General features: G+C 37.2%; 9 non-coding genes across 9 annotated transcripts; all 9 read right to left on the bottom strand.

The window, feature by feature from the left end:
• Window positions 1-486: 486 nt before the first annotated feature.
• Window positions 487-559, bottom strand: TRNAQ-UUG (transfer RNA glutamine (anticodon UUG)). Its single transcript has one exon. It is a non-coding gene; the product is annotated as a tRNA-Gln (tRNA).
• Window positions 560-834: 275 nt separating this feature from the next.
• Window positions 835-907, bottom strand: TRNAQ-UUG (transfer RNA glutamine (anticodon UUG)). Its single transcript has one exon. It is a non-coding gene; the product is annotated as a tRNA-Gln (tRNA).
• A 4,036-nt stretch (window positions 908-4,943) lies between these two features.
• TRNAK-UUU (transfer RNA lysine (anticodon UUU)) lies at window positions 4,944-5,016 on the bottom strand. Its single transcript has one exon. It is a non-coding gene; the product is annotated as a tRNA-Lys (tRNA).
• A 2,116-nt stretch (window positions 5,017-7,132) lies between these two features.
• Window positions 7,133-7,205, bottom strand: TRNAK-UUU (transfer RNA lysine (anticodon UUU)). The gene has a single exon. It is a non-coding gene; the product is annotated as a tRNA-Lys (tRNA).
• Window positions 7,206-8,966: 1,761 nt separating this feature from the next.
• Window positions 8,967-9,039, bottom strand: TRNAK-UUU (transfer RNA lysine (anticodon UUU)). The gene has a single exon. It is a non-coding gene; the product is annotated as a tRNA-Lys (tRNA).
• Window positions 9,040-10,801: 1,762 nt separating this feature from the next.
• Window positions 10,802-10,874, bottom strand: TRNAK-UUU (transfer RNA lysine (anticodon UUU)). Its single transcript has one exon. It is a non-coding gene; the product is annotated as a tRNA-Lys (tRNA).
• Window positions 10,875-18,985: 8,111 nt separating this feature from the next.
• On the bottom strand, window positions 18,986-19,058 carry TRNAK-UUU (transfer RNA lysine (anticodon UUU)). The gene has a single exon. It is a non-coding gene; the product is annotated as a tRNA-Lys (tRNA).
• Window positions 19,059-22,061: 3,003 nt separating this feature from the next.
• On the bottom strand, window positions 22,062-22,134 carry TRNAK-UUU (transfer RNA lysine (anticodon UUU)). Its single transcript has one exon. It is a non-coding gene; the product is annotated as a tRNA-Lys (tRNA).
• A 956-nt stretch (window positions 22,135-23,090) lies between these two features.
• On the bottom strand, window positions 23,091-23,163 carry TRNAK-UUU (transfer RNA lysine (anticodon UUU)). Its single transcript has one exon. It is a non-coding gene; the product is annotated as a tRNA-Lys (tRNA).
• Between the last annotated feature and the right edge of the window lie 1,301 nt (window positions 23,164-24,464).

Here is a 24,464-nt window from a genome sequence, read left to right as displayed (position 1 = left end):
TATGAACTGAAAAGCTTGACATTTAGTGTCTCTTGATGAAATACATTTAATTTGCCTCTTGGTTGAAGGTGTACATTCTTAAACAGTTTGTGATTTTCCCACTCTGCACTATGTTCCATTTCACAAAAACGACACATTGCTTAAAAGACACTCGCCCGAACAGGAACTTGAACCCTGGACCCCCAGATTAAAGTTCTGATGTTTTACCGACTCCAGGCTCTTCTGGAGTCTGTCGCAAACCTATAGAAAGTTCGTAATACTAAAACCAAGTAAATTCAAATGGTGACAACTACTGTGCAATTACTAAAGTAGGAAAATCTCTCTATCACTAAAAGTATGATATGAATAGCTTGACATTTAGTGTCTATTGGTGAAATACATTTAATTTGCCTCTTGGTTGAAGGTGTACATTCTTAAACAGTTTGTGATTTTCCCACTCTGCACTATGTTCCATTTCACAAAATGACACATTGCTTAAAAGACACTCGCCTGAACAGACCCTTGAACCCTGGACCCTCAGATTCAAAGTCAGATGCTCTACCGACTGAGCTATCCAGGCTCTTCTGTGATAGGTCGCAAAAATGCAGAAAGTTCGTAATACAAAAAACAAGTCATTTCAAATGATGACAACTACTAGTTACTGTGCAATTACTAAAGTAGGAAAATCTCTCTATCACTAAAAGTATGATATGAATAGCTTGACATTTAGTGTCTATTGGTGAAATACATTTAATTTGCCTCTTGGTTGAAGGTGTACATTCTTAAACAGTTTGTGATTTTCCCACTCTGCACTATGTTCCATTTCACAAAATGACACATTGCTTAAAAGACACTCGCCCGAACAGACCCTTGAACCCTGGACCCTCAGATTCAAAGTCAGATGCTCTACCGACTGAGCTATCCAGGCTCTTCTGTGATAGGTCGCAAAAATGCAGAAAGTTCGTAATACAAAAAACAAGTCATTTCAAATGATGACAACTACTAGTTACTGTGCAATTACTAAAGTAGGAAAATCTCTCTATCACTAAAAGTATGAACTGAAAAGCTTGACATTTAGTGTCTCTTGATGAAATACATTTAATTTGCCTCTTGGTTGAAGGTGTACATTCTTAAACAGTTTGTGATTTTCCCACTCTGCACTATGTTCCATTTCACAAAAACGACACATTGCTTAAAAGACACTCGCCCGAACAGGGACTTGAACCCTGGACCCTCAGATTAAAGTTCTGATGTTTTACCGACTCCAGGCTCTTCTGGAGTCTGTCGCAAACCTATAGAAAGTTCGTAATACAAAAACAAGTAAATTCAAATGGTGATAACTACTGTGCAATTACTAAAGTAGGAAAGTCTCTCTATCACTAAAAGTATGATATGAATAGCTTGACATTTAGTGTCTATTGATGAAATACATTTAATTTGCCTCTTGGTTGAAGGTGTACATTCTTAAACAGTTTGTGATTTTCCCACTCTGCACTATGTTCCATTTCACAAAATGACACATTGCTTAAAAGACAATCGCCCGAACAGGGACTTGAACCCTGGACCCTCAGATTAAAAGTCTGATGCTCTACCGACTGAGCTATCCAGGATCTTCTGTGATAGGTCGCAAAAATGCAGAAAGTTCGTAATACAAAAAACAAGTCATATCAAATGATGACAACTACTAGTTACTGTGCAATTACTAAAGTTGGAAAATCTCTCTATCACTAAAAGTATTATCTGAATAGCTTGACATTTAGTGTCTATTGATGAAATACATTTAATTTGCCTCTTGGTTGAAGGTGTACATTCTTAAACAGTTTGTGATTTTCCCACTCTGCACTATGTTCCATTTCACAAAAACGACACATTGCTTAAAAGACACTCGGCCGAACAGGGACTTGAACCCTGGACCCTCAGATTAAAGTTCTGATGTTTTACCGACTCCAGGCTCTTCTGGAGTTTGTCGCAAACCTATAGAAAGTTCGTAATGCTAAAACCAAGTAAATTCAAATGGTGACAACTACTGTGCAATTACTAAAGTAGGAAAATCTCTCTATCACTAAAAGTTTGATATGAATAGCTTGACATTTAGTGTCTATTGGTGAAATACATTTAATTTGCCTCTTGGTTGAAGGTGTACATTCTTAAACAGTTTGTGATTTTCCCACTCTGCACTATGTTCCATTTCACAAAATGACACATTGCTTAAAAGACACTCGCCCGAACAGACCCTTGAACCCTGGACCCTCAGATTAAAAGTCAGATGCTCTACCGACTGAGCTATCCAGGCTCTTCTGTGATAGGTCGCAAAAATGCAGAAAGTTCGTAATACAAAAAACAAGTCATATCAAATGATGACAACTACTAGTTACTGTGCAATTACTAAAGTTGGAAAATCTCTCTATCACTAAAAGTATGAAATGAAAAGCTTGACATTTAGTGTCTCTTGATGAAATACATTTAATTTGCCTCTTGGTTGAAGGTGTACATTCTTAAACAGTTTGTGATTTTCCCACTCTGCACTATGTTCCATTTCACAAATTGACACATTGCTTAAAAGACACTCACCCGAACAGGGACTTGAACCCTGGACCCTCAGATTAAAAGTCTGATGCTCTATCGACTGAGCTATCCAGGCTCTTCTGTGATAGGTCGCAAAAATGCAGAAAGTTCGTAATACAAAAAACAAGTCATATCAAATGATGACAACTACTAGTTACTGTGCAATTACTAAAGTAGGAAAATCTCTCTATCACTAAAAGTATGAACTGAAAAGCTTGACATTTAGTGTCTCTTGATGAAATACATTTAATTTGCCTCTTGGTTGAAGGTGTACATTCTTAAACAGTTTGTGATTTTCCCACTCTGCACTATGTTCCATTTCACAAAAACGACACATTGCTTAAAAGACACTCGCCCGAACAGGAACTTGAACCCTGGACCCTCAGATTAAAGTTCTGATGTTTTACCGACTCCAGGCTCTTCTGGAGTTTGTCGCAAACCTATAGAAAGTTCGTAATGCTAAAACCAAGTAAATTCAAATGGTGACAACTACTGTGCAATTACTAAAGTAGGAAAATCTCTCTATCACTAAAAGTTTGATATGAATAGCTTGACATTTAGTGTCTATTGGTGAAATACATTTAATTTGCCTCTTGGTTGAAGGTGTACATTCTTAAACAGTTTGTGATTTTCCCACTCTGCACTATGTTCCATTTCACAAAATGACACATTGCTTAAAAGACACTCGCCCGAACAGACCCTTGAACCCTGGACCCTCAGATTAAAAGTCAGATGCTCTACCGACTGAGCTATCCAGGCTCTTCTGTGATAGGTCGCAAAAATGCAGAAAGTTCGTAATACAAAAAACAAGTCATATCAAATGATGACAACTACTAGTTACTGTGCAATTACTAAAGTAGGAAAATCTCTCTATCACTAAAAGTATGAACTGAAAAGCTTGACATTTAGTGTCTCTTGATGAAATACATTTAATTTGCCTCTTGGTTGAAGGTGTACATTCTTAAACAGTTTGTGATTTTCCCACTCTGCACTATGTTCCATTTCACAAATTGACACATTGCTTAAAAGACACTCACCCGAACAGGAACTTGAACCCTGGACCCTCAGATTAAAAGTCTGATGCTCTACCGACTGAGCTATCCAGGGTCTTCTGTGATAGGTCGCAAAAATGCAGAAAGTTCGTAATACAAAAAACAAGTCATTTCAAATGATGACAACTACTAGTTACTGTGCAATTACTAAAGTTGGAAAATCTCTCTATCACTAAAAGTATGAACTGAAAAGCTTGACATTTAGTGTCTCTTGATGAAATACATTTAATTTGCCTCTTGGTTGAAGGTGTACATTCTTAAACAGTTTGTGATTTTCCCACTCTGCACTATGTTCCATTTCACAAAAACGACACATTGCTTAAAAGACACTCGCCCGAACAGGAACTTGAACCCTGGACCCTCAGATTAAAGTTCTGATGTTTTACCGACTCCAGGCTCTTCTAGAGTTTGTCGCAAACCTATAGAAAGTTCGTAATACTAAAACCAAGTAAATTCAAATGGTGACAACTACTGTGCAATTACTAAAGTAGGAAAATCTCTCTATCACTAAAAGTATGATATGAATAGCTTGACATTTAGTGTCTATTGGTGAAATACATTTAATTTGCCTCTTGGTTGAAGGTGTACATTCTTAAACAGTTTGTGATTTTCCCACTCTGCACTATGTTCCATTTCACAAAATGACACATTGCTTAAAAGACAATCGCCCGAACAAGGACTTGAACCCTGGACCCTCAGATTAAAAGTCTGATGCTCTACCGTCTGAGCTATCCAGGCTCTTCTGTGATAGGTCGCAAAAATGCTGAAAGTTCGTAATACAAAAAACAAGTCATTTCAAATGATGACAACTACTAGTTACTGTGCAATTACTAAAGTAGGAAAATCTCTCTATCACTAAAAGTATGAACTGAAAAGCTTGACATTTAGTGTCTCTTGATGAAATACATTTAATTTGCCTCTTGGTTGAAGGTGTACATTCTTAAACAGTTTGTGATTTTCCCACTCTGCACTATGTTCCATTTCACAAAAACGACACATTGCTTAAAAGACACTCGCCCGAACAGGGACTTGAACCCTGGACCCTCAGATTAAAGTTCTGATGTTTTACCGACTCCAGGCTCTTCTGGAGTCTGTCGCAAACCTATAGAAAGTTCGTAATACAAAAACAAGTAAATTCAAATGGTGATAACTACTGTGCAATTACTAAAGTAGGAAAGTCTCTCTATCACTAAAAGTATGATATGAATAGCTTGACATTTAGTGTCTATTGGTGAAATACATTTAATTTGCCTCTTGGTTGAAGGTGTACATTCTTAAACAGTTTGTGATTTTCCCACTCTGCACTATGTTCCATTTCACAAAATGACACATTGCTTAAAAGACAATCGCCCGAACAGGGACTTGAACCCTGGACCCTCAGATTAAAAGTCTGATGCTCTACCGTCTGAGCTATCCAGGCTCTTCTGTGATAGGTCGCAAAAATGCTGAAAGTTCGTAATACAAAAAACAAGTCATTTCAAATGATGACAACTACTAGTTACTGTGCAATTACTAAAGTAGGAAAATCTCTCTATCACTAAAAGTATGAACTGAAAAGCTTGACATTTAGTGTCTCTTGATGAAATACATTTAATTTGCCTCTTGGTTGAAGGTGTACATTCTTAAACAGTTTGTGATTTTCCCACTCTGCACTATGTTCCATTTCACAAAAACGACACATTGCTTAAAAGACACTCGCCCGAACAGGGACTTGAACCCTGGACCCTCAGATTAAAGTTCTGATGTTTTACCGACTCCAGGCTCTTCTGGAGTCTGTCGCAAACCTATAGAAAGTTCGTAATACAAAAACAAGTAAATTCAAATGGTGATAACTACTGTGCAATTACTAAAGTAGGAAAGTCTCTCTATCACTAAAAGTATGATATGAATAGCTTGTACATTCTTAAACAGTTTGTGATTTTCCCACTCTGCACTATGTTCCATTTCACAAAATGACACATAGCTTAAAAGACAATCGCCCGAACAGGGACTTGAACCCTGGACCCTCAGATTAAAAGTCTGATGCTCTACCGACTGAGCTATCCAGGATCTTCTGTGATAGGTCGCAAAAATGCAGAAAGTTCGTAATACATAAAACAAGTCATATCAAATGATGACAACTACTAGTTACTGTGCAATTACTAAAGTTGGACACATTGCTTAAAAGACACTCACCCGAACAGGGACTTGAACCCTGGACCCTCAGATTAAAAGTCTGATGCTCTACCGACTGAGCTATCCAGGGTCTTCTGTGATAGGTCGCAAAAATGCAGAAAGTTCGTAATACAAAAAACAAGTCATTTCAAATGATGACAACTACTAGTTACTGTGCAATTACTAAAGTTGGAAAATCTCTCTATCACTAAAAGTATGAACTGAAAAGCTTGACATTTAGTGTCTCTTGATGAAATACATTTAATTTGCCTCTTGGTTGAAGGTGTACATTCTTAAACAGTTTGTGATTTTCCCACTCTGCACTATGTTCCATTTCACAAAAACGACACATTGCTTAAAAGACACTCGCCCGAACAGGGACTTGAACCCTGGACCCTCAGATTAAAGTTCTGATGTTTTACCGACTCCAGGCTCTTCTGGAGTCTGTCGCAAACCTATAGAAAGTTCGTAATACAAAAACAAGTAAATTCAAATGGTGATAACTACTGTGCAATTACTAAAGTAGGAAAGTCTCTCTATCACTAAAAGTATGATATGAATAGCTTGACATTTAGTGTCTATTGGTGAAATACATTTAATTTGCCTCTTGGTTGAAGGTGTACATTCTTAAACAGTTTGTGATTTTCCCACTCTGCACTATGTTCCATTTCACAAAATGACACATTGCTTAAAAGACAATCGCCCGAACAAGGACTTGAACCCTGGACCCTCAGATTAAAAGTCTGATGCTCTACCGTCTGAGCTATCCAGGCTCTTCTGTGATAGGTCGCAAAAATGCTGAAAGTTCGTAATACAAAAAACAAGTCATTTCAAATGATGACAACTACTAGTTACTGTGCAATTACTAAAGTAGGAAAATCTCTCTATCACTAAAAGTATGAACTGAAAAGCTTGACATTTAGTGTCTCTTGATGAAATACATTTAATTTGCCTCTTGGTTGAAGGTGTACATTCTTAAACAGTTTGTGATTTTCCCACTCTGCACTATGTTCCATTTCACAAAAACGACACATTGCTTAAAAGACACTCGCCCGAACAGGGACTTGAACCCTGGACCCTCAGATTAAAGTTCTGATGTTTTACCGACTCCAGGCTCTTCTGGAGTCTGTCGCAAACCTATAGAAAGTTCGTAATACAAAAACAAGTAAATTCAAATGGTGATAACTACTGTGCAATTACTAAAGTAGGAAAGTCTCTCTATCACTAAAAGTATGATATGAATAGCTTGACATTTAGTGTCTATTGGTGAAATACATTTAATTTGCCTCTTGGTTGAAGGTGTACATTCTTAAACAGTTTGTGATTTTCCCACTCTGCACTATGTTCCATTTCACAAAATGACACATTGCTTAAAAGACAATCGCCCGAACAGGGACTTGAACCCTGGACCCTCAGATTAAAAGTCTGATGCTCTACCGTCTGAGCTATCCAGGCTCTTCTGTGATAGGTCGCAAAAATGCTGAAAGTTCGTAATACAAAAAACAAGTCATTTCAAATGATGACAACTACTAGTTACTGTGCAATTACTAAAGTAGGAAAATCTCTCTATCACTAAAAGTATGAACTGAAAAGCTTGACATTTAGTGTCTCTTGATGAAATACATTTAATTTGCCTCTTGGTTGAAGGTGTACATTCTTAAACAGTTTGTGATTTTCCCACTCTGCACTATGTTCCATTTCACAAAAACGACACATTGCTTAAAAGACACTCGCCCGAACAGGGACTTGAACCCTGGACCCTCAGATTAAAGTTCTGATGTTTTACTGACTCCAGGCTCTTCTGGAGTCTGTCGCAAACCTATAGAAAGTTCGTAATACAAAAACAAGTAAATTCAAATGGTGATAACTACTGTGCAATTACTAAAGTAGGAAAGTCTCTCTATCACTAAAAGTATGATATGAATAGCTTGTACATTCTTAAACAGTTTGTGATTTTCCCACTCTGCACTATGTTCCATTTCACAAAATGACACATAGCTTAAAAGACAATCGCCCGAACAGGGACTTGAACCCTGGACCCTCAGATTAAAAGTCTGATGCTCTACCGACTGAGCTATCCAGGATCTTCTGTGATAGGTCGCAAAAATGCAGAAAGTTCGTAATACATAAAACAAGTCATATCAAATGATGACAACTACTAGTTACTGTGCAATTACTAAAGTTGGAAAATCTCTCTATCACTAAAAGTATTATCTGAATAGCTTGACATTTAGTGTCTATTGATGAAATACATTTAATTTGCCTCTTGGTTGAAGGTGTACATTCTTAAACAGTTTGTGTTCCATTTCACAAAATGACACATTGCTTAAAAGACAATCGCCCGAACAGGGACTTGAACCCTGGACCCTCAGATTAAAAGTCTGATGCTCTACCGACTGAGCTATCCAGGATCTTCTGTGATAGGTCGCAAAAATGCAGAAAGTTCGTAATACATAAAACAAGTCATATCAAATGATGACAACTACTAGTTACTGTGCAATTACTAAAGTTGGACACATTGCTTAAAAGACACTCACCCGAACAGGGACTTGAACCCTGGACCCTCAGATTAAAAGTCTGATGCTCTACCGACTGAGCTATCCAGGGTCTTCTGTGATAGGTCGCAAAAATGCAGAAAGTTCGTAATACAAAAAACAAGTCATTTCAAATGATGACAACTACTAGTTACTGTGCAATTACTAAAGTTGGAAAATCTCTCTATCACTAAAAGTATGAACTGAAAAGCTTGACATTTAGTGTCTCTTGATGAAATACATTTAATTTGCCTCTTGGTTGAAGGTGTACATTCTTAAACAGTTTGTGATTTTCCCACTCTGCACTATGTTCCATTTCACAAAAACGACACATTGCTTAAAAGACACTCGCCCGAACAGGGACTTGAACCCTGGACCCTCAGATTAAAGTTCTGATGTTTTACCGACTCCAGGCTCTTCTGGAGTCTGTCGCAAACCTATAGAAAGTTCGTAATACAAAAACAAGTAAATTCAAATGGTGATAACTACTGTGCAATTACTAAAGTAGGAAAGTCTCTCTATCACTAAAAGTATGATATGAATAGCTTGACATTTAGTGTCTATTGGTGAAATACATTTAATTTGCCTCTTGGTTGAAGGTGTACATTCTTAAACAGTTTGTGATTTTCCCACTCTGCACTATGTTCCATTTCACAAAATGACACATTGCTTAAAAGACAATCGCCCGAACAGGGACTTGAACCCTGGACCCTCAGATTAAAAGTCTGATGCTCTACCGTCTGAGCTATCCAGGCTCTTCTGTGATAGGTCGCAAAAATGCTGAAAGTTCGTAATACAAAAAACAAGTCATTTCAAATGATGACAACTACTAGTTACTGTGCAATTACTAAAGTAGGAAAATCTCTCTATCACTAAAAGTATGAACTGAAAAGCTTGACATTTAGTGTCTCTTGATGAAATACATTTAATTTGCCTCTTGGTTGAAGGTGTACATTCTTAAACAGTTTGTGATTTTCCCACTCTGCACTATGTTCCATTTCACAAAAACGACACATTGCTTAAAAGACACTCGCCCGAACAGGGACTTGAACCCTGGACCCTCAGATTAAAGTTCTGATGTTTTACCGACTCCAGGCTCTTCTGGAGTCTGTCGCAAACCTATAGAAAGTTCGTAATACAAAAACAAGTAAATTCAAATGGTGATAACTACTGTGCAATTACTAAAGTAGGAAAGTCTCTCTATCACTAAAAGTATGATATGAATAGCTTGTACATTCTTAAACAGTTTGTGATTTTCCCACTCTGCACTATGTTCCATTTCACAAAATGACACATAGCTTAAAAGACAATCGCCCGAACAGGGACTTGAACCCTGGACCCTCAGATTAAAAGTCTGATGCTCTACCGACTGAGCTATCCAGGATCTTCTGTGATAGGTCGCAAAAATGCAGAAAGTTCGTAATACATAAAACAAGTCATATCAAATGATGACAACTACTAGTTACTGTGCAATTACTAAAGTTGGAAAATCTCTCTATCACTAAAAGTATTATCTGAATAGCTTGACATTTAGTGTCTATTGATGAAATACATTTAATTTGCCTCTTGGTTGAAGGTGTACATTCTTAAACAGTTTGTGTTCCATTTCACAAAATGACACATTGCTTAAAAGACAATCGCCCGAACAGGGACTTGAACCCTGGACCCTCAGATTAAAAGTCTGATGCTCTACCGACTGAGCTATCCAGGATCTTCTGTGATAGGTCGCAAAAATGCAGAAAGTTCGTAATACATAAAACAAGTCATATCAAATGATGACAACTACTAGTTACTGTGCAATTACTAAAGTTGGACACATTGCTTAAAAGACACTCACCCGAACAGGGACTTGAACCCTGGACCCTCAGATTAAAAGTCTGATGCTCTACCGACTGAGCTATCCAGGGTCTTCTGTGATAGGTCGCAAAAATGCAGAAAGTTCGTAATACAAAAAACAAGTCATTTCAAATGATGACAACTACTAGTTACTGTGCAATTACTAAAGTTGGAAAATCTCTCTATCACTAAAAGTATGAACTGAAAAGCTTGACATTTAGTGTCTCTTGATGAAATACATTTAATTTGCCTCTTGGTTGAAGGTGTACATTCTTAAACAGTTTGTGATTTTCCCACTCTGCACTATGTTCCATTTCACAAAAACGACACATTGCTTAAAAGACACTCGCCCGAACAGGAACTTGAACCCTGGACCCTCAGATTAAAGTTCTGATGTTTTACCGACTCCAGGCTCTTCTAGAGTTTGTCGCAAACCTATAGAAAGTTCGTAATACTAAAACCAAGTAAATTCAAATGGTGACAACTACTGTGCAATTACTAAAGTAGGAAAATCTCTCTATCACTAAAAGTATGATATGAATAGCTTGACATTTAGTGTCTATTGGTGAAATACATTTAATTTGCCTCTTGGTTGAAGGTGTACATTCTTAAACAGTTTGTGATTTTCCCACTCTGCACTATGTTCCATTTCACAAAATGACACATTGCTTAAAAGACAATCGCCCGAACAGGGACTTGAACCCTGGACCCTCAGATTAAAAGTCTGATGCTCTACCGTCTGAGCTATCCAGGCTCTTCTGTGATAGGTCGCAAAAATGCTGAAAGTTCGTAATACAAAAAACAAGTCATTTCAAATGATGACAACTACTAGTTACTGTGCAATTACTAAAGTAGGAAAATCTCTCTATCACTAAAAGTATGAACTGAAAAGCTTGACATTTAGTGTCTCTTGATGAAATACATTTAATTTGCCTCTTGGTTGAAGGTGTACATTCTTAAACAGTTTGTGATTTTCCCACTCTGCACTATGTTCCATTTCACAAAAACGACACATTGCTTAAAAGACACTCGCCCGAACAGGGACTTGAACCCTGGACCCTCAGATTAAAGTTCTGATGTTTTACCGACTCCAGGCTCTTCTGGAGTCTGTCGCAAACCTATAGAAAGTTCGTAATACAAACACAAGTAAATTCAAATGGTGATAACTACTGTGCAATTACTAAAGTAGGAAAGTCTCTCTATCACTAAAAGTATGATATGAATAGCTTGACATTTAGTGTCTATTGATGAAATACATTTAATTTGCCTCTTGGTTGAAGGTGTACATTCTTAAACAGTTTGTGATTTTCCCACTCTGCACTATGTTCCATTTCACAAAATGACACATTGCTTAAAAGACAATCGCCCGAACAGGGACTTGAACCCTGGACCCTCAGATTAAAAGTCTGATGCTCTACCGACTGAGCTATCCAGGATCTTCTGTGATAGGTCGCAAAAATGCAGAAAGTTCGTAATACAAAAAACAAGTCATATCAAATGATGACAACTACTAGTTACTGTGCAATTACTAAAGTTGGAAAATCTCTCTATCACTAAAAGTATTATCTGAATAGCTTGACATTTAGTGTCTATTGATGAAATACATTTAATTTGCCTCTTGGTTGAAGGTGTACATTCTTAAACAGTTTGTGATTTTCCCACTCTGCACTATGTTCCATTTCACAAATTGACACATTGCTTAAAAGACACTCACCCGAACAGGGACTTGAACCCTGGACCCTCAGATTAAAAGTCTGATGCTCTATCGACTGAGCTATCCAGGGTCTTCCGTGATAGGTCGTAAAAATGCTGAAAGTTCGTAATACAAAAAACAAGTCATTTCAAATGATGACAACTACTAGTTACTGTGCAATTACTAAAGTAGGAAAATCTCTCTATCACTAAAAGTATGAACTGAAAAGCTTGACATTTAGTGTCTCTTGATGAAATACATTTAATTTGCCTCTTGGTTGAAGGTGTACATTCTTAAACAGTTTGTGATTTTCCCACTCTGCACTATGTTCCATTTCACAAAAACGACACATTGCTTAAAAGACACTCGCCCGAACAGGAACTTGAACCCTGGACCCTCAGATTAAAGTTCTGATGTTTTACCGACTCCAGGCTCTTCTGGAGTTTGTCGCAAACCTATAGAAAGTTCGTAATACTAAAACCAAGTAAATTCAAATGGTGACAACTACTGTGCAATTACTAAAGTAGGAAAATCTCTCTATCACTAAAAGTTTGATATGAATAGCTTGACATTTAGTGTCTATTGATGAAATACATTTAATTTGCCTCTTGATTGAAGGTGTACATTCTTAAACAGTTTGTGATTTTCCCACTCTGCACTATGTTCCATTTCACAAATTGACACATTGCTTAAAAGACACTTGCCCGAACAGACCCTTGAACCCTGAACCCTCAGATTAAAAGTCAGATGCTCTACCGACTGAGCTATCCAGGATCTTCTGTGATAGGTCGCAAAAATGCAGAAAGTTCGTAATACAAAAAACAAGTCATTTCAAATGATGACAACTACTAGTTACTGTGCAATTACTAAAGTAGGAAAATCTCTCTATCACTAAAAGTATGAACTGAAAAGCTTGACATTTAGTGTCTCTTGATGAAATACATTTAATTTGCCTCTTGGTTGAAGGTGTACATTCTTAAACAGTTTGTGATTTTCCCACTCTGCACTATGTTCCATTTCACAAAAACGACACATTGCTTAAAAGACACTCGCCCGAACAGGAACTTGAACCCTGGACCCTCAGATTAAAGTTCTGATGTTTTACCGACTCCAGGCTCTTCTGGAGTTTGTCGCAAACCTATAGAAAGTTCGTAATACTAAAACCAAGTAAATTCAAATGGTGACAACTACTGTGCAATTACTAAAGTAGGAAAATCTCTCTATCACTAAAAGTATGATATGAATAGCTTGACATTTAGTGTCTCTTGATGAAATACATTTAATTTGCCTCTTGGTTGAAGGTGTACATTCTTAAACAGTTTGTGATTTTCCCACTCTGCACTATGTTCCATTTCACAAAAACGACACATTGCTTAAAAGACACTCGCCCGAACAGGGACTTGAACCCTGGACCCTCAGATTAAAGTTCTGATGTTTTACCGACTCCAGGCTCTTCTGGAGTTTGTCGCAAACCTATAGAAAGTTCGTAATACTAAAACCAAGTAAATTCAAATGGTGACAACTACTGTGCAATTACTAAAGTAGGAAAATCTCTCTATCACTAAAAGTTTGATATGAATAGCTTGACATTTAGTGTCTATTGATGAAATACATTTAATTTGCCTCTTGATTGAAGGTGTACATTCTTAAACAGTTTGTGATTTTCCCACTCTGCACTATGTTCCATTTCACAAATTGACACATTGCTTAAAAGACACTTGCCCGAACAGACCCTTGAACCCTGGACCCTCAGATTAAAAGTCAGATGCTCTACCGACTGAGCTATCCAGGATCTTCTGTGATAGGTCGCAAAAATGCAGAAAGTTCGTAATACAAAAAACAAGTCATTTCAAATGATGACAACTACTAGTTACTGTGCAATTACTAAAGTAGGAAAATCTCTCTATCACTAAAAGTATGAACTGAAAAGCTTGACATTTAGTGTCTCTTGATGAAATACATTTAATTTGCCTCTTGGTTGAAGGTGTACATTCTTAAACAGTTTGTGATTTTCCCACTCTGCACTATGTTCCATTTCACAAAAACGACACATTGCTTAAAAGACACTCGCCCGAACAGGGACTTGAACCCTGGACCCTCAGATTAAAGTTCTGATGTTTTACCGACTCCAGGCTCTTCTGGAGTTTATCGCAAACCTATAGAAAGTTCGTAATACTAAAACCAAGTAAATTCAAATGGTGACAACTACTGTGCAATTACTAAAGTAGGAAAATCTCTCTATCACTAAAAGTTTGATATGAATAGCTTGACATTTAGTGTCTATTGGTGAAATACATTTAATTTGCCTCTTGGTTGAAGGTGTACATTCTTAAACAGTTTGTGATTTTCCCACTCTGCACTATGTTCCATTTCACAAAATGACACATTGCTTAAAAGACAATCGCCCGAACAGGGACTTGAACCCTCAGATTAAAAGTCTGATGCTCTAACGACTGAGCTATCCAGGCTCTTCTGTGATAGGTCGAAAAAATGCAGAAGTTCGTAATACAAAAAACAAGTCATTTCAAATGATGACAACTAGTAGTTACTGTGCAATTACTAAAGTAGGAAAATCTCTCTATCACTAAAAGTATGAACTGAAAAGCTTGACATTTAGTGTCTCTTGATGAAATACATTTAATTTGCCTCTTGGTTGAAGGTGTACATTCTTAAACAGTTTGTGATTTTCCCACTCTGCACTATGTTCCATTTCACAAAAACGACACATTGCTTAAAAGACACTCGCCCGAACAGGGACTTGAACCCTGGACCCTCAGATTAAAGTTCTGATGTTTTACCGACTCCAGGCTCTTCTGGAGATTGTCGCAAACCTATAGAAAGTTCGTAATACTAAAACCAAGTAAATTCAAATGGTGACAACTACTGTGCAATTACTAAAGTAGGAAAATCTCTCTATCACTAAAAGTTTGATATGAATAGCTTGACATTTAGTGTCTATTGGTGAAATACATTTAATTTGCCTCTTGGTTGAAGGTGTACATTCTTAAACAGTTTGTGATTTTCCCACTCTGCACTATGTTCCATTTCACAAAATGACACATTGCTTAAAAGACACTCGCCCAAACAGACCCTTTAACCCTGGACCCTCAGATTAAAAGTCAGATGCTCTACCGACTGAGCTATCCAGGCTCTTCTGTGATAGGTCGCAAAAATGCAGAAAGTTCGTAATACAAAAAACAAGTCATATCAAATGATGACAACTACTAGTTACTGTGCAATTACTAAAGTAGGAAAATCTCTCTATCACTAAAAGTATGAACTGAAAAGCTTGACATTTAGTGTCTCTTGATGAAATACATTTAATTTGCCTCTTGGTTGAAGGTGTACATTCTTAAACAGTTTGTGATTTTCCCACTCTGCACTATGTTCCATTTCACAAAAACGACACATTGCTTAAAAGACACTCGCCCGAACAGGAACTTGAACCCTGGACCCTCAGATTAAAGTTCTGATGTTTTACCGACTCCAGGCTCTTCTGGAGTCTGTCGCAAACCTATAGAAAGTTTGTAATACTAAAACCAAGTAAATTCAAATGGTGACAACTACTGTGCAATTACTAAAGTAGGAAAATCTCTCTATCACTAAAAGTATGATATGAATAGCTTGACATTTAGTGTCTATTGGTGAAATACATTTAATTTGCCTCTTGGTTGAAGGTGTACATTCTTAAACAGTTTGTGATTTTCCCACTCTGCACTATGTTCCATTTCACAAAATGACACATTGCTTAAAAGACACTCGCCCGAAAAGACCCTTGAACCCTGGACCCTCAGATTAAAAGTCAGATGCTCTACCGACTGAGCTATCCAGGCTCTTCTGTGATAGGTCGAAAAAATGCAGAAGTTCGTAATACAAAAAACAAGTCATTTCAAATGATGACAACTACTAGTTACTGTGCAATTACTAAAGTAGGAAAATCTCTCTATCACTAAAAGTATGAACTGAAAAGCTTGACATTTAGTGTCTCTTGATGAAATACATTTAATTTGCCTCTTGGTTGAAGGTGTACATTCTTAAACAGTTTGTGATTTTCCCACTCTGCACTATGTTCCATTTCACAAAAACGACACATTGCTTAAAAGACACTCGCCCGAACAGGGACTTGAACCCTGGACCCTCAGATTAAAGTTCTGATGTTTTACCGACTCCAGGCTCTTCTGGAGATTGTCGCAAACCTATAGAAAGTTCGTAATACTAAAACCAAGTAAATTCAAATGGTGACAACTACTGTGCAATTACTAAAGTAGGAAAATCTCTCTATCACTAAAAGTTTGATATGAATAGCTTGACATTTAGTGTCTATTGGTGAAATACATTTAATTTGCCTCTTGGTTGAAGGTGTACATTCTTAAACAGTTTGTGATTTTCCCACTCTGCACTATGTTCCATTTCACAAAATGACACATTGCTTAAAAGACACTCGCCCAAACAGACCCTTTAACCCTGGACCCTCAGATTAAAAGTCAGATGCTCTACCGACTGAGCTATCCAGGCTCTTCTGTGATAGGTCGCAAAAATGCAGAAAGTTCGTAATACAAAAAACAAGTCATATCAAATGATGACAACTACTAGTTACTGTGCAATTACTAAAGTAGGAAAATCTCTCTATCACTAAAAGTATGAACTGAAAAGCTTGACATTTAGTGTCTCTTGATGAAATACATTTAATTTGCCTCTTGGTTGAAGGTGTACATTCTTAAACAGTTTGTGATTTTCCCACTCTGCACTATGTTCCATTTCACAAAAACGACACATTGCTTAAAAGACACTCGCCCGAACAGGAACTTGAACCCTGGACCCTCAGATTAAAGTTCTGATGTTTTACCGACTCCAGGCTCTTCTGGAGTCTGTCGCAAACCTATAGAAAGTTTGTAATACTAAAACCAAGTAAATTCAAATGGTGACAACAACTGTGCAATTACTAAAGTAGGAAAATCTCTCTATCACTAAAAGTATGATATGAATAGCTTGACATTTAGTGTCTATTGGTGAAATACATTTAATTTGCCTCTTGGTTGAAGGTGTACATTCTTAAACAGTTTGTGATTTTCCCACTCTGCACTATGTTCCATTTCACAAAATGACACATTGCTTAAAAGACACTCGCCCGAAAAGACCCTTGAACCCTGGACCCTCAGATTAAAAGTCAGATGCTCTACCGACTGAGCTATCCAGGCTCTTCTGTGATAGGTCGAAAAAATGCAGAAGTTCGTAATACAAAAAACAAGTCATTTCAAATGATGACAACTACTAGTTACTGTGCAATTACTAAAGTAGGAAAATCTCTCTATCACTAAAAGTATGAACTGAAAAGCTTGACATTTAGTGTCTCTTGATGAAATACATTTAATTTGCCTCTTGGTTGAAGGTGTACATTCTTAAACAGTTTGTGATTTTCCCACTCTGCACTATGTTCCATTTCACAAAAACGACACATTGCTTAAAAGACACTCGCCCGAACAGGGACTTGAACCCTGGACCCTCAGATTAAAGTTCTGATGTTTTACCGACTCCAGGCTCTTCTGGAGATTGTCGCAAACCTATAGAAAGTTCGTAATACTAAAACCAAGTAAATTCAAATGGTGACAACTACTGTGCAATTACTAAAGTAGGAAAATCTCTCTATCACTAAAAGTTTGATATGAATAGCTTGACATTTAGTGTCTATTGGTGAAATACATTTAATTTGCCTCTTGGTTGAAGGTGTACATTCTTAAACAGTTTGTGATTTTCCCACTCTGCACTATGTTCCATTTCACAAAATGACACATTGCTTAAAAGACACTCGCCCAAACAGACCCTTTAACCCTGGACCCTCAGATTAAAAGTCAGATGCTCTACCGACTGAGCTATCCAGGCTCTTCTGTGATAGGTCGCAAAAATGCAGAAAGTTCGTAATACAAAAAACAAGTCATATCAAATGATGACAACTACTAGTTACTGTGCAATTACTAAAGTAGGAAAATCTCTCTATCACTAAAAGTATGAACTGAAAAGCTTGACATTTAGTGTCTCTTGATGAAATACATTTAATTTGCCTCTTGGTTGAAGGTGTACATTCTTAAACAGTTTGTGATTTTCCCACTCTGCACTATGTTCCATTTCACAAAAACGACACATTGCTTAAAAGACACTCGCCCGAACAGGAACTTGAACCCTGGACCCTCAGATTAAAGTTCTGATGTTTTACCGACTCCAGGCTCTTCTGGAGTCTGTCGCAAACCTATAGAAAGTTTGTAATACTAAAACCAAGTAAATTCAAATGGTGACAACTACTGTGCAATTACTAAAGTAGGAAAATCTCTCTATCACTAAAAGTATGATATGAATAGCTTGACATTTAGTGTCTATTGGTGAAATACATTTAATTTGCCTCTTGGTTGAAGGTGTACATTCTTAAACAGTTTGTGATTTTCCCACTCTGCACTATGTTCCATTTCACAAAATGACACATTGCTTAAAAGACACTCGCCCGAAAAGACCCTTGAACCCTGGACCCTCAGATTAAAAGTCAGATGCTCTACCGACTGAGCTATCCAGGCTCTTCTGTGATAGGTCGCAAAAATGCTGAAAGTTCGTAATACAAAAAACAAGTCATTTCAAATGATGACAACTACTAGTTACTGTGCAATTACTAAAGTAGGAAAATCTCTCTATCACTAAAAGTATGAACTGAAAAGCTTGACATTTAGTGTCTCTTGATGAAATACATTTAATTTGCCTCTTGGTTGAAGGTGTACATTCTTAAACAGTTTGTGATTTTCCCACTCTGCACTATGTTCCATTTCACAAAAACGACACATTGCTTAAAAGACACTCGCCCGAACAGGGACTTGAACCCTGGACCCTCAGATTAAAGTTCTGATGTTTTACCGACTCCAGGCTCTTCTGGAGTCTGTCGCAAACCTATAGAAAGTTCGTAATACAAAAACAAGTAAATTCAAATGGTGATAACTACTGTGCAATTACTAAAGTAGGAAAGTCTCTCTATCACTAAAAGTATGATATGAATAGCTTGACATTTAGTGTCTATTGATGAAATACATTTAATTTGCCTCTTGGTTGAAGGTGTACATTCTTAAACAGTTTGTGATTTTCCCACTCTGCACTATGTTCCATTTCACAAAATGACACATTGCTTAAAAGACAATCGCCCGAACAGAGACTTGAACCCTGGACCCTCAGATTAAAAGTCTGATGCTCTACCGACTGAGCTATCCAGGCTCTTCTGTGAGAGTTCGCAAAAATGCAGAAGTTCGTAATACAAAAAACAAGTCATTTCAAATGATGACAACTAGTAGTTACTGTGCAATTACTAAAGTAGGAAAATCTCTCTATCACTAAAAGTATGAACTGAAAAGCTTGACATTTAGTGTCTCTTGATGAAATACATTTAATTTGCCTCTTGGTTGAAGGTGTACATTCTTAAACAGTTTGTGATTTTCCCACTCTGCACTATGTTCCATTTCACAAAAACACACATTGCTTAAAAGACACTCGCCCGAACAGGGACTTGAACCCTGGACCCTCAGATTAAAGTTCTGATGTTTTACCGACTCCAGGCTCTTCTGGAGTTTGTCGCAAACCTATAGAAAGTTCGTAATACTAAAACCAAGTAAATTCAAATGGTGACAACTACTGTGCAATTACTAAAGTAGGAAAATCTCTCTATCACTAAAAGTTTGATATGAATAGCTTGACATTTAGTGTCTATTGGTGAAATACATTTAATTTGCCTCTTGGTTGAAGGTGTACATTCTTAAACAGTTTGTGATTTTCCCACTCTGCACTATGTTCCATTTCACAAAATGACACATTGCTTAAAAGACACTCGCCCGAAAAGACCCTTGAACCCTGGACCCTCAGATTAAAAGTCAGATGCTCTACCGACTGAGCTATCCAGGCTCTTCTGTGATAGGTCGCAAAAATGCTGAAAGTTCGTAATACAAAAAACAAGTCATATCAAATGATGACAACTACTAGTTACTGTGCAATTACTAAAGTTGGAAAATCTCTCTATCACTAAAAGTATGAACTGAAAAGCTTGACATTTAGTGTCTCTTAATGAAATACATTTAATTTGCCTCTTGGTTGAAGGTGTACATTCTTAAACAGTTTGTGATTTTCCCACTCTGCACTATGTTCCATTTCACAAAATGACACATTGCTTAAAAGACACTCGCCCGAAAAGACCCTTGAACCCTGGACCCTCAGATTAAAAGTCAGATGCTCTACCGACTGAGCTATCCAGGCTCTTCTGTGATAGGTCGCAAAAATGCTGAAAGTTCGTAATACAAAAAACAAGTCATATCAAATGATGACAACTACTAGTTACTGTGCAATTACTAAAGTTGGAAAATCTCTCTATCACTAAAAGTATGAACTGAAAAGCTTGACATTTAGTGTCTCTTAATGAAATACATTTAATTTGCCTCTTGGTTGAAGGTGTACATTCTTAAACAGTTTGTGATTTTCCCACTCTGCACTATGTTCCATTTCACAAAAACACACATTGCTTAAAAGACACTCGCCCGAACAGGGACTTGAACCCTGGACCCTCAGATTAAAGTTCTGATGTTTTACCGACTCCAGGCTCTTCTGGAGTTTGTCGCAAACCTATAGAAAGTTCGTAATACTAAAACCAAGTAAATTCAAATGGTGACAACTACTGTGCAATTACTAAAGTAGGAAAATCTCTCTATCACTAAAAGTTTGATATGAATAGCTTGACATTTAGTGTCTATTGGTGAAATACATTTAATTTGCCTCTTGGTTGAAGGTGTACATTCTTAAACAGTTTGTGATTTTCCCACTCTGCACTATGTTCCATTTCACAAAATGACACATTGCTTAAAAGACACTCACCCGAACAGGGACTTGAACCCTGGACCCTCAGATTAAAAGTCTGATGCTCTATCGACTGAGCTATCCAGGCTCTTCTGTGATAGGTCGCAAAAATGCAGAAAGTTCGTAATACAAAAAACAAGTCATATCAAATGATGACAACTACTAGTTACTGTGCAATTACTAAAGTAGGAAAATCTCTCTATCACTAAAAGTATGAACTGAAAAGCTTGACATTTAGTGTCTCTTGATGAAATACATTTAATTTGCCTCTTGGTTGAAGGTGTACATTCTTAAACAGTTTGTGATTTTCCCACTCTGCACTATGTTCCATTTCACAAAAACGACACATTGCTTAAAAGACACTCGCCCGAACAGGAACTTGAACCCTGGACCCTCAGATTAAAGTTCTGATGTTTTACCGACTCCAGGCCCTTCTGGAGTTTGTCGCAAACCTATAGAAAGTTCGTAATGCTAAAACCAAGTAAATTCAAATGGTGACAACTACTGTGCAATTACTAAAGTAGGAAAATCTCTCTATCACTAAAAGTTTGATATGAATAGCTTGACATTTAGTGTCTATTGGTGAAATACATTTAATTTGCCTCTTGGTTGAAGGTGTACATTCTTAAACAGTTTGTGATTTTCCCACTCTGCACTATGTTCCATTTCACAAAATGACACATTGCTTAAAAGACACTCGCCCGAACAGACCCTTGAACCCTGGACCCTCAGATTAAAAGTCAGATGCTCTACCGACTGAGCTATCCAGGCTCTTCTGTGATAGGTCGCAAAAATGCTGAAAGTTCGTAATACAAAAAACAAGTCATTTCAAATGATGACAACTACTAGTTACTGTGCAATTACTAAAGTAGGAAAATCTCTCTATCACTAAAAGTATGAACTGAAAAGCTTGACATTTAGTGTCTCTTGATGAAATACATTTAATTTGCCTCTTGGTTGAAGGTGTACATTCTTAAACAGTTTGTGATTTTCCCACTCTGCACTATGTTCCATTTCACAAAAACGACACATTGCTTAAAAGACACTCGCCCGAACAGGGACTTGAACCCTGGACCCTCAGATTAAAGTTCTGATGTTTTACCGACTCCAGGCTCTTCTGGAGTCTGTCGCAAACCTATAGAAAGTTCGTAATACAAAAACAAGTAAATTCAAATGGTGATAACTACTGTGCAATTACTAAAGTAGGAAAGTCTCTCTATCACTAAAAGTATGATATGAATAGCTTGACATTTAGTGTCTATTGATGAAATACATTTAATTTGCCTCTTGGTTGAAGGTGTACATTCTTAAACAGTTTGTGATTTTCCCACTCTGCACTATGTTCCATTTCACAAAATGACACATTGCTTAAAAGACAATCGCCCGAAAAGGGACTTGAACCCTGGACCCTCAGATTAAAAGTCTGATGCTCTACCGACTGAGCTATCCAGGCTCTTCTGTGAGAGTTCGCAAAAATGCAGAAGTTCGTAATACAAAAAACAAGTCATTTCAAATGATGACAACTAGTAGTTACTGTGCAATTACTAAAGTAGGAAAATCTCTCTATCACTAAAAGTATGAACTGAAAAGCTTGACATTTAGTGTCTCTTGATGAAATACATTTAATTTGCCTCTTGGTTGAAGGTGTACATTCTTAAACAGTTTGTGATTTTCCCACTCTGCACTATGTTCCATTTCACAAAAACACACATTGCTTAAAAGACACTCGCCCGAACAGGGACTTGAACCCTGGACCCTCAGATTAAAGTTCTGATGTTTTACCGACTCCAGGCTCTTCTGGAGTTTGTCGCAAACCTATAGAAAGTTCGTAATACTAAAACCAAGTAAATTCAAATGGTGACAACTACTGTGCAATTACTAAAGTAGGAAAATCTCTCTATCACTAAAAGTTTGATATGAATAGCTTGACATTTAGTGTCTATTGGTGAAATACATTTAATTTGCCTCTTGGTTGAAGGTGTACATTCTTAAACAGTTTGTGATTTTCCCACTCTGCACTATGTTCCATTTCACAAAATGACACATTGCTTAAAAGACACTCGCCCGAAAAGACCCTTGAACCCTGGACCCTCAGATTAAAAGTCAGATGCTCTACCGACTGAGCTATCCAGGCTCTTCTGTGATAGGTCGCAAAAATGCTGAAAGTTCGTAATACAAAAAACAAGTCATATCAAATGATGACAACTACTAGTTACTGTGCAATTACTAAAGTTGGAAAATCTCTCTATCACTAAAAGTATGAACTGAAAAGCTTGACATTTAGTGTCTCTTAATGAAATACATTTAATTTGCCTCTTGGTTGAAGGTGTACATTCTTAAACAGTTTGTGATTTTCCCACTCTGCACTATGTTCCATTTCACAAAATGACACATTGCTTAAAAGACAATCGCCCGAACAGGGACTTGAACCCTGGACCCTCAGATTAAAAGTCTGATGCTCTACCGACTGAGCTATCCAGGCTCTTCTGTGAGAGTTCGCAAAAATGCAGAAGTTCGTAATACAAAAAACAAGTCATTTCAAATGATGACAACTAGTAGTTACTGTGCAATTACTAAAGTAGGAAAATCTCTCTATCACTAAAAGTATGAACTGAAAAGCTTGACATTTAGTGTCTCTTGATGAAATACATTTAATTTGCCTCTTGGTTGAAGGTGTACATTCTTAAACAGTTTGTGATTTTCCCACTCTGCACTATGTTCCATTTCACAAAAACACACATTGCTTAAAAGACACTCGCCCGAACAGGGACTTGAACCCTGGACCCTCAGATTAAAGTTCTGATGTTTTACCGACTCCAGGCTCTTCTGGAGTTTGTCGCAAACCTATAGAAAGTTCGTAATACTAAAACCAAGTAAATTCAAATGGTGACAACTACTGTGCAATTACTAAAGTAGGAAAATCTCTCTATCACTAAAAGTTTGATATGAATAGCTTGACATTTAGTGTCTATTGGTGAAATACATTTAATTTGCCTCTTGGTTGAAGGTGTACATTCTTAAACAGTTTGTGATTTTCCCACTCTGCACTATGTTCCATTTCACAAAATGACACATTGCTTAAAAGACACTCGCCCGAAAAGACCCTTGAACCCTGGACCCTCAGATTAAAAGTCAGATGCTCTACCGACTGAGCTATCCAGGCTCTTCTGTGATAGGTCGCAAAAATGCTGAAAGTTCGTAATACAAAAAACAAGTCATATCAAATGATGACAACTACTAGTTACTGTGCAATTACTAAAGTTGGAAAATCTCTCTATCACTAAAAGTATGAACTGAAAAGCTTGACATTTAGTGTCTCTTGATGAAATACATTTAATTTGCCTCTTGGTTGAAGGTGTACATTCTTAAACAGTTTGTGATTTTCCCACTCTGCACTATGTTCCATTTCACAAATTGACACATTGCTTAAAAGATACTCACCCGAACAGGGACTTGAACCCTGGACCCTCAGATTAAAAGTCTGATGCTCTATCGACTGAGCTATCCAGGGTCTTCTGTGATAGGTCGCAAAAATGCTGAAAGTTCGTAATACAAAAAACAAGTCATTTCAAATGATGACAACTACCAGTTACTGTGCAATTACTAAAGTAGGAAAATCTCTCTATCACTAAAAGTATGAACTGAAAAGCTTGACATTTAGTGTCTCTTGATGAAATACATTTAATTTGCCTCTTGGTTGAAGGTGTACATTCTTAAACAGTTTGTGATTTTCCCACTCTGCACTATGTTCCATTTCACAAAAACGACACATTGCTTAAAAGA

The sequence above is a fragment of the Taudactylus pleione genome, unplaced genomic scaffold (genome assembly GCF_031769625.1).
Source record: "Taudactylus pleione unplaced genomic scaffold, aTauple2 ptg000454l, whole genome shotgun sequence".
NCBI classification, from domain to species: Eukaryota; Metazoa; Chordata; class Amphibia; order Anura; family Myobatrachidae; genus Taudactylus; species Taudactylus pleione.
This window is presented reverse-complemented; position numbering and strand designations above follow the sequence as displayed.